At 31.4% G+C, this 12,302-nt stretch overlaps 1 long non-coding RNA gene across 1 annotated transcript; it reads left to right on the top strand.

The window, feature by feature from the left end:
* On the top strand, window positions 1-9,320 carry LOC149495252 (uncharacterized). The gene is made up of 5 exons (XR_016321139.1): window positions 1-341; window positions 1,018-1,083; window positions 1,901-1,959; window positions 8,143-8,208; window positions 9,026-9,320. It is a non-coding gene; the product is annotated as an uncharacterized LOC149495252 (long non-coding RNA).
* The last annotated feature ends 2,982 nt before the right edge of the window (window positions 9,321-12,302 follow it).

The following is a 12,302-nucleotide window of genomic DNA, read 5'->3' as shown; positions in this document are numbered from 1 at the left end:
TCTTCTTTCTTTCTTTCTTTCCCTTTCCTTCTTCCTCTCTGCTTCTTTCTTGCTGTGACTGCGCCTGCGTCGACCTTAGCCAGCAACAGCAGAGGCGCGATCCACAGCCAGTCGCACCGTCTCCATCGAGCGCAGCACTGCCTCGCCGCTCCTTCGCGCGCCACAACCAGCGGCTCCGCCTGCAGCAGCGCTTCATCCTCGGCCAGATCGCGCGGTCTCAGGTGGTCTAGCTACTCCAGCACGACTCCAGCCACCTGCTTGCAGTCCCAGTGCGCGCAGTTTAGATCCAGCACGCGTGCAAGTCCGATCTACAATTTGCGACAGAAATTAATAAATTTGGGGTAAAAATTAATTTAGTTCATTTAAATTTAGTTATTTTGCGTAGTTAATTAATTTTATGTAGTGAAATTAATTTAAGTAGTATTAATTTATTGACTAATAAAAATATTTAGTTAGTAATTTTAGTTATTTAGGTAGTTAAAAATTAATACAAAATAGTTATTGATTAATTAATATGAAGTAATTATTGATTAATAAAAACAATAGTTAGTTACAATTAAATTCAGTATTAAATAATTTATTGAGGAATTTTGATAATAATATTGTGAATGGAATGAAATGAGGAATTAAGAGTTGAAAGTAATGTTGATATTGTTATTCGGATGGAGGATGGGAAAAATTGAATTGATTGATTGCCCGATGGATGGGCTGTGTGGTTTGGAATTATTGGTATATTGTCGATATTTTAACAGGTAGATAGTCCAATTTTTAAGGGAGATGCTGCCGAAATTTCGGCAGAAAATAAAATAGATTTCGGTAGGAAATAAAATAGATTTCAGAAGAAAATAAATGAAATAAAGTTAGAGAAAAAAAAAATATTTATTACAGAAAAGAAATTAAATATCGAGATTAAATTACGTAGAAAAATTTAGAATATAAAATAAAAATATTAGAAGGTTAAAGAAATATTTTGTCTGATAGAGTTATTTCTTTTTGTGTCATTCTTACTTTGCTTAGATCGCCCGGGTCCATCTAGTGCTCCTCCAGGACAGAATCAAAGCTAGAATTTCGCTCTCCACCACTGTGAGTAATAATAAATAATGCATATCAACATGCATTTGCATAGCATTTTTTTTTTACAAACCTTATATATACATATATATTTTTTTTATATTAAAGCTCATACTTATTTTATGTTGCATAATTGTATATTTTTATGTATTTGGTGCAGTACATTGAAAGAATTGTTTGAATAATTGTGTTGTGCATATATTGTGATTTGTTTGTGTGGAATTGGGATGAAGTGGGTCACCATGGGACTGTGAGACCGTACCGTTATATGGATCCAATATGATTACTGTTAGCCGGGTAAATGGGAGATCGGCGCCCCCGTGTGCACCTACTGCTATGATCTGTGTGATATGGAAAACCACAGGTTGGTTTCTTTATTGGGCGCACCTGATAATCTAGATTTGATCGCAGCCCGCAGGGTGGCCTCCTGTTGTGAGCGCCTGATGATCTAGATTTGATGGAGACGACCGGGTTACCTCCTGTTGGTATGAAAAAGAAAAGAGAGAATGGAAAAACAATGAGAGGGCTGGTCAAGTGAGGATTAGACCGGTCGGCCAGTATGGGGGATCGGCTCCCTGGTGCACATGTGAGAGGATGAGCCATGTGGGAGGACGGCTCATCGGGGGTTCGGTGATTCCACTGACTAATCTCCACGTGATGTGATTAATTGAAGGTGATATTGTTTGTGGGTGCTGATGTAATGTCATCTGATTGACTGATGTGTGTTCATTCAGTATACTAGGGTGCATTTTGCTTGACTGTATGTGGTGTGTATTATTTATTATTATTCACTGAGTTGCAAAACTCACCCCCTAAACAAATCTCCCAGGTACTAGGAAGTTGCCGGTTCGACTGAAGCTCTGCACTCTTCTCCGCAGAGTTATAAATGTAAAATTTGTATTCCTGTTATTTAATTTGGACTGTATAAATTATATTTTTATCTGACTATTATTGAGCTCCGCAGTTATATGGTTGTGTATTTAAATTGGTTTTTATTGTTAGCACTACGCTATAAATTAATTATTGTTTAATTAGCTGCAGGTGAATCAGTAAGCCCATATTGTGATTATGATTTATTATGAACAGGCCCTGGTTAAATTTTATGTATTATTGAGATTGGGTCAGATGTTTGAAAAATTTTATCAACTTGTATCTTAAGTCATATGGGCTTACTGTTTTGATGAAATTGGGACAGATAGTTAGATAGATTGGATAATTTAGGCTTACTACGGGCCTCGGGGGCCTTAAGCTTACCTGGGCCCTAGTGCCGGTCCGGCCCACGGAAACGGGTCGTGACAAAAGTGGTATCAGAGCTTAGGTTCCTAATTCTAGATGTAACTGCGGAGTAATTCCTGTCATGTCTTGACATTGTCTTCCTTGCTTTTCCCTTCAGCGTTATTCGCAGTTAGGTTAAAGTCAAGTTGTTTAATATAATTAAATTTGTATCCTTGTTCTTTAGAGATGTGATTTAGTTACTGATGCTAAGGGGATGATCTAAAAAAAAAAAAAAAAAAAAAACCTTCTATGGAATAAACAATATTCATATATGATTTAAGTAAGTAAGAAGATAAGTTACATATGATTAATAAGTTGAAGTCAAATACTGTAAGTGTGCTATTTTATTTAATATGTGTTGAATGTAAAATACATACCTAAAAATACATGAGTGCGTGTATATGTGTGCCTGCAGAATTGAGACTTAGTTGCTAGTTTTATTTAATAAGAGAACTAAATGATTCGAATTTGAGGACATTAGAATCTATTTAATTGGTGCCTTGAATTAATGTATGTATTTGGTGAAATTTATATTATTTTAGTTGGTGGAATTTATTATAGTTATTGGGGTAAATATTTTTTTGGATGGAATAGTTACATTAATTAGTATAAGTACATAACTGATTTTTATAAGGTTTACGTATTGAAGGATTTGGTGTGATTTGCTATAATAATTGGTGATGAGTATTTTTCGTAAGAAATAATATTGGTGGAATTATTATATGAAGTGAGTTTTATTTAGGAGCAATCACTGTCTGGTAGAGTAAAATATATTGTTGTATTCATCAACTATTTTTTTTAGTGTGTGAATATAGGGAATAATATAAATTATTGTGGTTATAAGAAAAGTAAATTGTGATTCTTAGTGAGAGATAAATTACTCTAATTTTTATGTACTTAGTGATGGATGTTGTGCGGATTGTGGCATCTTATATGGTATAAATAAGAATTAAATCTAATGGTGTTTATTCTTTTGATGTTTAGAATAGTTGTTACATACTCGATGGTATGTAAATGACAAATAATGATTTTTGTTTAACGGGAGATTCTATGATCCGAGGAACGACTCTATAAGGGAATTAAGGTACTTATGTTATGTAAATAGTGGGCTATGCTGATTAAGTGTATTGATGAATGACATCGGACATGGAGAGATAATTGTCCAATTATTGAATTGATGTTATACCAATGAATTAGATAAGTAAGAATGGATCTAGACTTATTATTGTATGGATAATAAGAAGAATCAATTACAGAAACGTGATGAGTATAAATTAGTATGATTTAAATGAGGATAATTATTATTTAGAGTTTTGATAAATTTGGAGTCACTGTTATTAAAAGTGATAAAAATAGGAATAATGATACATCAGAGGATTTAAGATAAAGACTTCTATATTTTGGGATTTCATGAGTGTAGAAAAATTGTGGTTTACAAGTCATGAAAGAGTTATGGATCCATGTGTAATATAATTAAGATCCTAGTACATGTAGGATGTTTAATAAGCCAGACTAAGCTTATGGACCAAGTATAATAAAATAAAAAGTAAAAGATAGCAAAGGAAATTAGTGGTTTTGGGATTGAAATGCTATGATATTCGATGATAATTATATTAGGAAAATTATAGCTTGAATATAATTTGAATATAATTTGAACATAATTTTAGTATGAAGAATAGAGGAGAATAATATTCGTATAATTGAACAGTGTCTTGTTATATCTTTTGAAGAATAGAGCTAAGGTAGATATTAAGAATTTAAATGATCATGAATAGTAATTTTATGCTGTAAATAAATTTCAGATTTATGAAACTTTAGAAAGTTAAAAGATGCTTTAGAATAAGTAGTTAAAAATAGGTAGTTAGACAAAAAGAAGTGAAATATTATTAAAGGTAGAAAGATGGAACATGTATACTATTGAAGGTAGGAAAATGACTTTGAGGTTTAAAATAGTTATCACTGTCGGTGATAATTCTAATAGAATATTAAATAAATAATTGATAATGTTATAACCAAACTTATGAGTGAGTTAATCGGTCTTTGCGAGGTGAGTTTCGAGAATTTAGTGGTTTATAAATAGTAAATTTAGAATCTAAAAAGAGATCAAATGTAGGAAACTATTGAATGTCTTGTGATAAACAAATAGATAATGGTTCAACGATTGTAATCCCGATGACGAAAGAACTTAGTATATATATATATATATATATATATATATATATATATATATACATTCAAAAAGAAAGATAGATTTTCTACATGAAAGATAGAGATAAGAAAATTTTGACTTCTGTGATTTGATAAGTGTATTATGTTTTATGAGTTATATTAATTGAACCCATATATTGAGCTTATAAATGTATCATGTACAAGTGATATGTGTTATTAATAGTAATAACTGGGAATAAGAGTTGATAAAAGATCATGGGACTTAGCTTAAGATGACAATGAATGTGAATACATGTAACTTGTTGGTGGAAAGTATATAAACATAAGGACTTTCTATTAATTAGTGCAATTTGTGCAAGATACTTGTTTATTGGATAAAGAAGGTTAGTTATATTTATGTCCTTAGTAGAACATGGATGTAATTAGAGTATTTTATTTCATTAGTAAGCTAGCTAAGTTTGAATTTACTATTTGTTTGGAACAATGAAACTTGGTATAAGAATAAATAGGTGAATTTGGGTTAGTTTAACAATTTTAGCGAGGAGAATACATGCTAGTATTTAAATACTGAAAATATATACTATAGGATTATTGGATATGATAATGGGATGGTTTAAGCTTTCATCTTAATTATACTGGAATGCCAACTCATGGGTGTCGATCATATCATTAATCAATGAAACTTTCTCATGGAATGATTGAGATACCAATTAGGATGAGAATCATGAATACATGATGTGGAGTCAATGTAAATCTACTCTGAATTCCTTAGCAATTGGTAGCAATTATGATTGAATGAATAGAATTGTGTTATAAATGGCAGTTTGCGACATATCGAATGGTTTAAGGGACTACTTAATTAGTTAGGTCCATTTGAGGACTGGTACATTAAAACTCAAATGTTGAGGAATTCAATTAGGTATTAACCTTGTTTGGAGTAAAGAATATAGAGAAGACATAATTAAGGTTGAAAATATTCCTAGATCGTATTAGGTATAAATTTTACAAATTTTTGGAGGTGCTAGACATTATGATAGACTTGGAGAAAAGGAATAACCCTATGATATTATTATCTAAATATTCTTTAAGAACTGGATTTCATTATGGAATGGAGTATAATAGAACTGTGTTTGCGAATTTTAGAAAATAAATTAAGAATTAACCGACATGGCAATAGTTAACATGGCTAGTTGCATAAGTTCTGGTCATAATTAATTAAGAAATGGTATGGTATGACAACTAGAAAAAGTAAAAGAGAAGTTAATAACTATAAGAGGGACTTGATTGTGAATTTAAAATTCTCTATATAATTGATGTACTACTTGTTTTTATGGATTCTCATTAGTAGGATTTTTAAAGAGATTGTATATCTATCTTTCGTTAGAAAATGGTTAAGTTGTTAAAGAGGTGATGTGATTGGGATAGAAGCCAAGTATATCCTATCAGTTGATAGCACTTAGCTAGAGAAATGTCTTGATTCTATTTGAAATAAGCTTGTAGTAGTGGCAAGAATTTGTTCTCTTTAATTGGAAATGATTCAAATAGCACTTACTGGCAGAATTTGATAATAATCGAAAACTTTCTTGAGTTGGCAGCAATCATCTTATTTAATTATGAACAACTTTAATGATTATGAGGGCAAATATATGGAATTGGAATTGAAGGAACATGGATGAGTCAGTATGTAGGTTTTGAATTTTAAAATAAGGAGTCCAAATTGGGTAGTAGTAAATCTGATTGCATATGTGGATTCTTATATCAATAAGATTAAATACTTGGTTTGTGTATGAGTTTCTTATGGAGTGATGATCTTTGCCTATGATAGCTAGTGAGAGAATAAATGACGATACATCAATGTAAGGACACATGATATAGAACTAATGAGATTAATACCCATTGCTTGAGCAGAGGTTATAAGTGATTAAAATTCTTACGTGTAAAGGTGAATACTAGTGTCGAATCTGTGCCTTGGGTTATGAATAGTTTACTTGATTTGACGACTTGTAGATATAATACAACTCAAGTTTAAATTAACTATAGTGATAAGGTAGATATCTAGACTTTGGGGATAGATTCATCTCATAATCATCCTACCCTCCCTATAAATTAGATTTTCTTCTCATTGGTTTGTCTTCATAAATTTAATAAAATTAGTTCCACCGGTCTGACTAACGAACTCAAAAATATTTATCTCATATTCTTGATTTATCCTTCTATCTGCTCAACAGCATTATGTGAGAAGTACAACCACCATTGTCGTAAACAATTGTTGAATCCTAGTTCTTGTTATTTTCAAAATTCGAGGACGAATTTTTTTTAAGGGGGGAAGACTGAAACAACCCGAATTTTTATTTTCAAAATTTTTCCAATTAAATTTAATAAACCGACAGCCTGAAAATTTATTTCAATATTTTAATGCGAACACTGTGAGAAACCGAACCTAAAACCTATTGAAAAAGCCGAAAACCAATCGAAAATCAAAGATTTGGATCGAATCGAACCGGTTCGACCCAAACCATCTAGAAAATTCCCTTTCTTTTTTTTTTTTCCAGCGCTGCACCTCTCTACTCCTCACCATCACAGCAGCGCCTCCTCCTTCCTCTTCTTCTTTCTTCTTTCTTTCTTTCTTTCCCTTTCCTTCTTCCTCTCTGCTTCTTTCTTGCTGTGACTGCGCCTGCGTCGACCTTAGCCAGCAACAGCAGAGGCGCGATCCACAGCCAGTCGCACCGTCTCCATCGAGCGCAGCACTGCCTCGCCGCTCCTTCGCGCGCCACAACCAGCGGCTCCGCCTGCAGCAGCGCTTCATCCTCGGCCAGATCGCGCGGTCTCAGGTGGTCTAGCTACTCCAGCACGACTCCAGCCACCTGCTTGCAGTCCCAGTGCGCGCAGTTTAGATCCAGCACGCGTGCAAGTCCGATCTACAATTTGCGACAGAAATTAATAAATTTGGGGTAAAAATTAATTTAGTTCATTTAAATTTAGTTATTTTGCGTAGTTAATTAATTTTATGTAGTGAAATTAATTTAAGTAGTATTAATTTATTGACTAATAAAAATATTTAGTTAGTAATTTTAGTTATTTAGGTAGTTAAAAATTAATACAAAATAGTTATTGATTAATTAATATGAAGTAATTATTGATTAATAAAAACAATAGTTAGTTACAATTAAATTCAGTATTAAATAATTTATTGAGGAATTTTGATAATAATATTGTGAATGGAATGAAATGAGGAATTAAGAGTTGAAAGTAATGTTGATATTGTTATTCGGATGGAGGATGGGAAAAATTGAATTGATTGATTGCCCGATGGATGGGCTGTGTGGTTTGGAATTATTGGTATATTGTCGATATTTTAACAGGTAGATAGTCCAATTTTTAAGGGAGATGCTGCCGAAATTTCGGCAGAAAATAAAATAGATTTCGGTAGGAAATAAAATAGATTTCAGAAGAAAATAAATGAAATAAAGTTAGAGAAAAAAAAAATATTTATTACAGAAAAGAAATTAAATATCGAGATTAAATTACGTAGAAAAATTTAGAATATAAAATAAAAATATTAGAAGGTTAAAGAAATATTTTGTCTGATAGAGTTATTTCTTTTTGTGTCATTCTTACTTTGCTTAGATCGCCCGGGTCCATCTAGTGCTCCTCCAGGACAGAATCAAAGCTAGAATTTCGCTCTCCACCACTGTGAGTAATAATAAATAATGCATATCAACATGCATTTGCATAGCATTTTTTTTTTACAAACCTTATATATACATATATATTTTTTTTATATTAAAGCTCATACTTATTTTATGTTGCATAATTGTATATTTTTATGTATTTGGTGCAGTACATTGAAAGAATTGTTTGAATAATTGTGTTGTGCATATATTGTGATTTGTTTGTGTGGAATTGGGATGAAGTGGGTCACCATGGGACTGTGAGACCGTACCGTTATATGGATCCAATATGATTACTGTTAGCCGGGTAAATGGGAGATCGGCGCCCCCGTGTGCACCTACTGCTATGATCTGTGTGATATGGAAAACCACAGGTTGGTTTCTTTATTGGGCGCACCTGATAATCTAGATTTGATCGCAGCCCGCAGGGTGGCCTCCTGTTGTGAGCGCCTGATGATCTAGATTTGATGGAGACGACCGGGTTACCTCCTGTTGGTATGAAAAAGAAAAGAGAGAATGGAAAAACAATGAGAGGGCTGGTCAAGTGAGGATTAGACCGGTCGGCCAGTATGGGGGATCGGCTCCCTGGTGCACATGTGAGAGGATGAGCCATGTGGGAGGACGGCTCATCGGGGGTTCGGTGATTCCACTGACTAATCTCCACGTGATGTGATTAATTGAAGGTGATATTGTTTGTGGGTGCTGATGTAATGTCATCTGATTGACTGATGTGTGTTCATTCAGTATACTAGGGTGCATTTTGCTTGACTGTATGTGGTGTGTATTATTTATTATTATTCACTGAGTTGCAAAACTCACCCCCTAAACAAATCTCCCAGGTACTAGGAAGTTGCCGGTTCGACTGAAGCTCTGCACTCTTCTCCGCAGAGTTATAAATGTAAAATTTGTATTCCTGTTATTTAATTTGGACTGTATAAATTATATTTTTATCTGACTATTATTGAGCTCCGCAGTTATATGGTTGTGTATTTAAATTGGTTTTTATTGTTAGCACTACGCTATAAATTAATTATTGTTTAATTAGCTGCAGGTGAATCAGTAAGCCCATATTGTGATTATGATTTATTATGAACAGGCCCTGGTTAAATTTTATGTATTATTGAGATTGGGTCAGATGTTTGAAAAATTTTATCAACTTGTATCTTAAGTCATATGGGCTTACTGTTTTGATGAAATTGGGACAGATAGTTAGATAGATTGGATAATTTAGGCTTACTACGGGCCTCGGGGGCCTTAAGCTTACCTGGGCCCTAGTGCCGGTCCGGCCCACGGAAACGGGTCGTGACAATAATATATATTTTTTTGGGAAGAATAAAAGAAGTTGAAATATTCAATATATAATAATAATAATAATAATAATAATAATAATAATAATAATTTTATTGAATTCCTTTTAACATTACTAACACCAATGTTTTTAAACATCAAATTACTTATTGGTGTATTTATTTATTTTAATTTAATTTTTAATGTAACGATATAAAGTCGAATTAAAAAAAATAAAAGAAGATTTGTGTGAATATAAAAAAAAAAAAATTGTGAATTTTATGATGTTGATATTTGGAGGTGGGGCCCCCTAAAGAGACATGCTTCCTTATCCAGAAATCTACACAGATTTGAAGTTGAACTCGTTTCTCTCGTGATCCAATTATTTAATACAAGTGGTCGACAAAAATAATAATGATATATAATATAAAATTTCCTTTTCTCTTAATATTATTTTTCACTCTCTTATTTATATATTACACAAATAAATTAACAATCTCATAAAATTAATAATAATATACGTAAATTATTGTAATAATTCATTTTTCATAATGTATTTTTTTTATATGCTTGACATAATCTTATCATATATCAAAATTTGAATTTTCATAACTTAATTTATAGAATATTTGACCAAGTCTAGTCAAAATTTGGAAATATTTTTGGTGTGATTGATTGTAAAAATTTTTTATCCTTTTATTTCAGTATAGTTCTTGTCAAAAGTCTAAGTATCAAGTTTGATTGCAAAGTTTTTTTAAGGAATGAAAAAGAAAAACACACCACTAATCTAATATGGAAAATGTAAAATTTATGCAAAAAAAAAAAGTCAAAATAAATAAAATAACTTTAATTTTTTTACAGTATTTTCCAATTGCATGGAGTATTAAATATAAGTAATTTAGTAGGAAATAATTTATTTTAATAAGAGTCGGGATGTGAATGATCATTTTAAAAATACAGATTACAGAATATTCAGACATATATACTAATTGGTTGATTCAAACGGTATTTATAAAATAGTAATAGAAAGTGGAAAAATCAAAGATTTGACATAATATTTTTATCGAAAAATCAATTAGATTTATTTTGTATCTTTGATTAATGAGAAAATAGTTCAATTCTACAAATCAAATCTATCAAGGAATCACATACTTAAGAAATGATAAAATGAAATTAACAAAAAAAAAAAAAAAAAAGAGAGAGAGAGAGAGAGAATAGAGAAGGATTAAGGGTCTGTTTGGTAAAATTAATTGTTTTGATAGCTGTTAGCTATTTTAGTAGTGTTTATCTATTAATTATTTGAGTAATTCTTTATAAAACACTAAAAGTTTAACGATACATGGATTAACTTTTTATAAAATGATACTTTAACTTCTAAAATTAACTTTTTATAAAACATTAAAATTGAACGTTACATGCATTAATTTTTTATAAAATGCTACTTTAACCTCTAAAGTTAATTTAAATGCTATGTCATATAACACTATAAAAATAGAGTTTAGAATGCTACTTAAAAAGCTAACGTAGAACACAATCTAAATAAATTTAAAAAAAAAAAAAGTACAAAGGGGGTTAATTTCCTAGGCACGAGACCAACATATTAGCGAGTGGGCTCAGCTCTATATCAGTAGCTAGCTAGCCTGGGTCAATGTTTCAGACCTATCAATGGTTTAGTTTGGACCATATCATTAAAATAGTCTTGTTCTTGTCATCCCTTATATATATATATATATATATGAGATTTTAAATTTCTTAAATACTTATTTCATTTGAAAATATGTTATGTTTTAAAATACTTATTATATTTATGGTTTAAAAGAGTAACAATTTTATTTTTATATTTACCATTTGTATATGACCAGCCATTATTGTTTTAATTCCTCAAATTTGATGTTTCGATGTATTAAATTAAGATAATATAATCAATTTATTATAACTTACACAAATTTAATTATTTTTTAAGAATCGTGAAATTTTAAATATGATAAGTATTTAATAATAAATGTAGTATATATATAGATTGTTACAGTAGCTAATTGGCGCGTGAGGGCTAGTTCTTTGTGATCGCACATTTTGTAAAAAGCAAAATTACTATAATTGGGTTTGACATATTTTCACTCACATATTTAATTTATGAATTTTTCTTTTTGGTTACATTTATGTTGCACTATTAAATTTTTAGTTTGTAGTGTAATAGTAATCAATTGAAACCAATGTTGATTTTGATAGAGTGGTTAAATCTTCTTCTCTCTTAATTAAGAGTTTTAAATTTAAGTATTAAATATAAAAATTATCACATCAAGAGAGTCACCCTTCTATATGGGCCTTGCAATATTCAAATGGACGCAGTCGGCATACAACGAGCTTTCGAATACCAGTGGTTATATTGTAAAAAAAAAAATCATTGAAGTTTGTTTAGCGTTGTTTACTGTGGATGTACTAACATGAGAGCCCAATCCCAAGCTCAATGGAGGGAATTGAGTTCTTGGACAATAGATGGGAGAAATTGGGCTTTAACTTTGGAGAGATGGTGATTGGCAAGACTAAATTGATCGTGGCCCAATAGCCCATATATATTTCAATGCAGGCTTTTATGATTGAGCTCCTTTGAAACTTTTTTCTTTTTTTTTGGGCTTTGGGCTGTGGAAAAACAGATGGTTACTATTTTTGAGCCCATTACTTAGCATTTTCCTTTTTCAGCGAAAGCAGTTAGATTTCTTTTTTTTTTTTTTTTTTTTTTTTTTTTTTTTTGGGACCGAAGACTGTTAGGTTAGGATTTAATTTATTCGTTCATGTAGCAAACATGACTAAACTAAAGACCACTTGATC

This window comes from Jatropha curcas, chromosome 6 (assembly GCF_041381405.1).
Source record: "Jatropha curcas cultivar XTBG-Jc1 chromosome 6, XTBG_Jcur_1.0, whole genome shotgun sequence".
Lineage (NCBI taxonomy): Eukaryota > Viridiplantae > Streptophyta > Magnoliopsida > Malpighiales > Euphorbiaceae > Jatropha > Jatropha curcas.
This window is presented reverse-complemented; position numbering and strand designations above follow the sequence as displayed.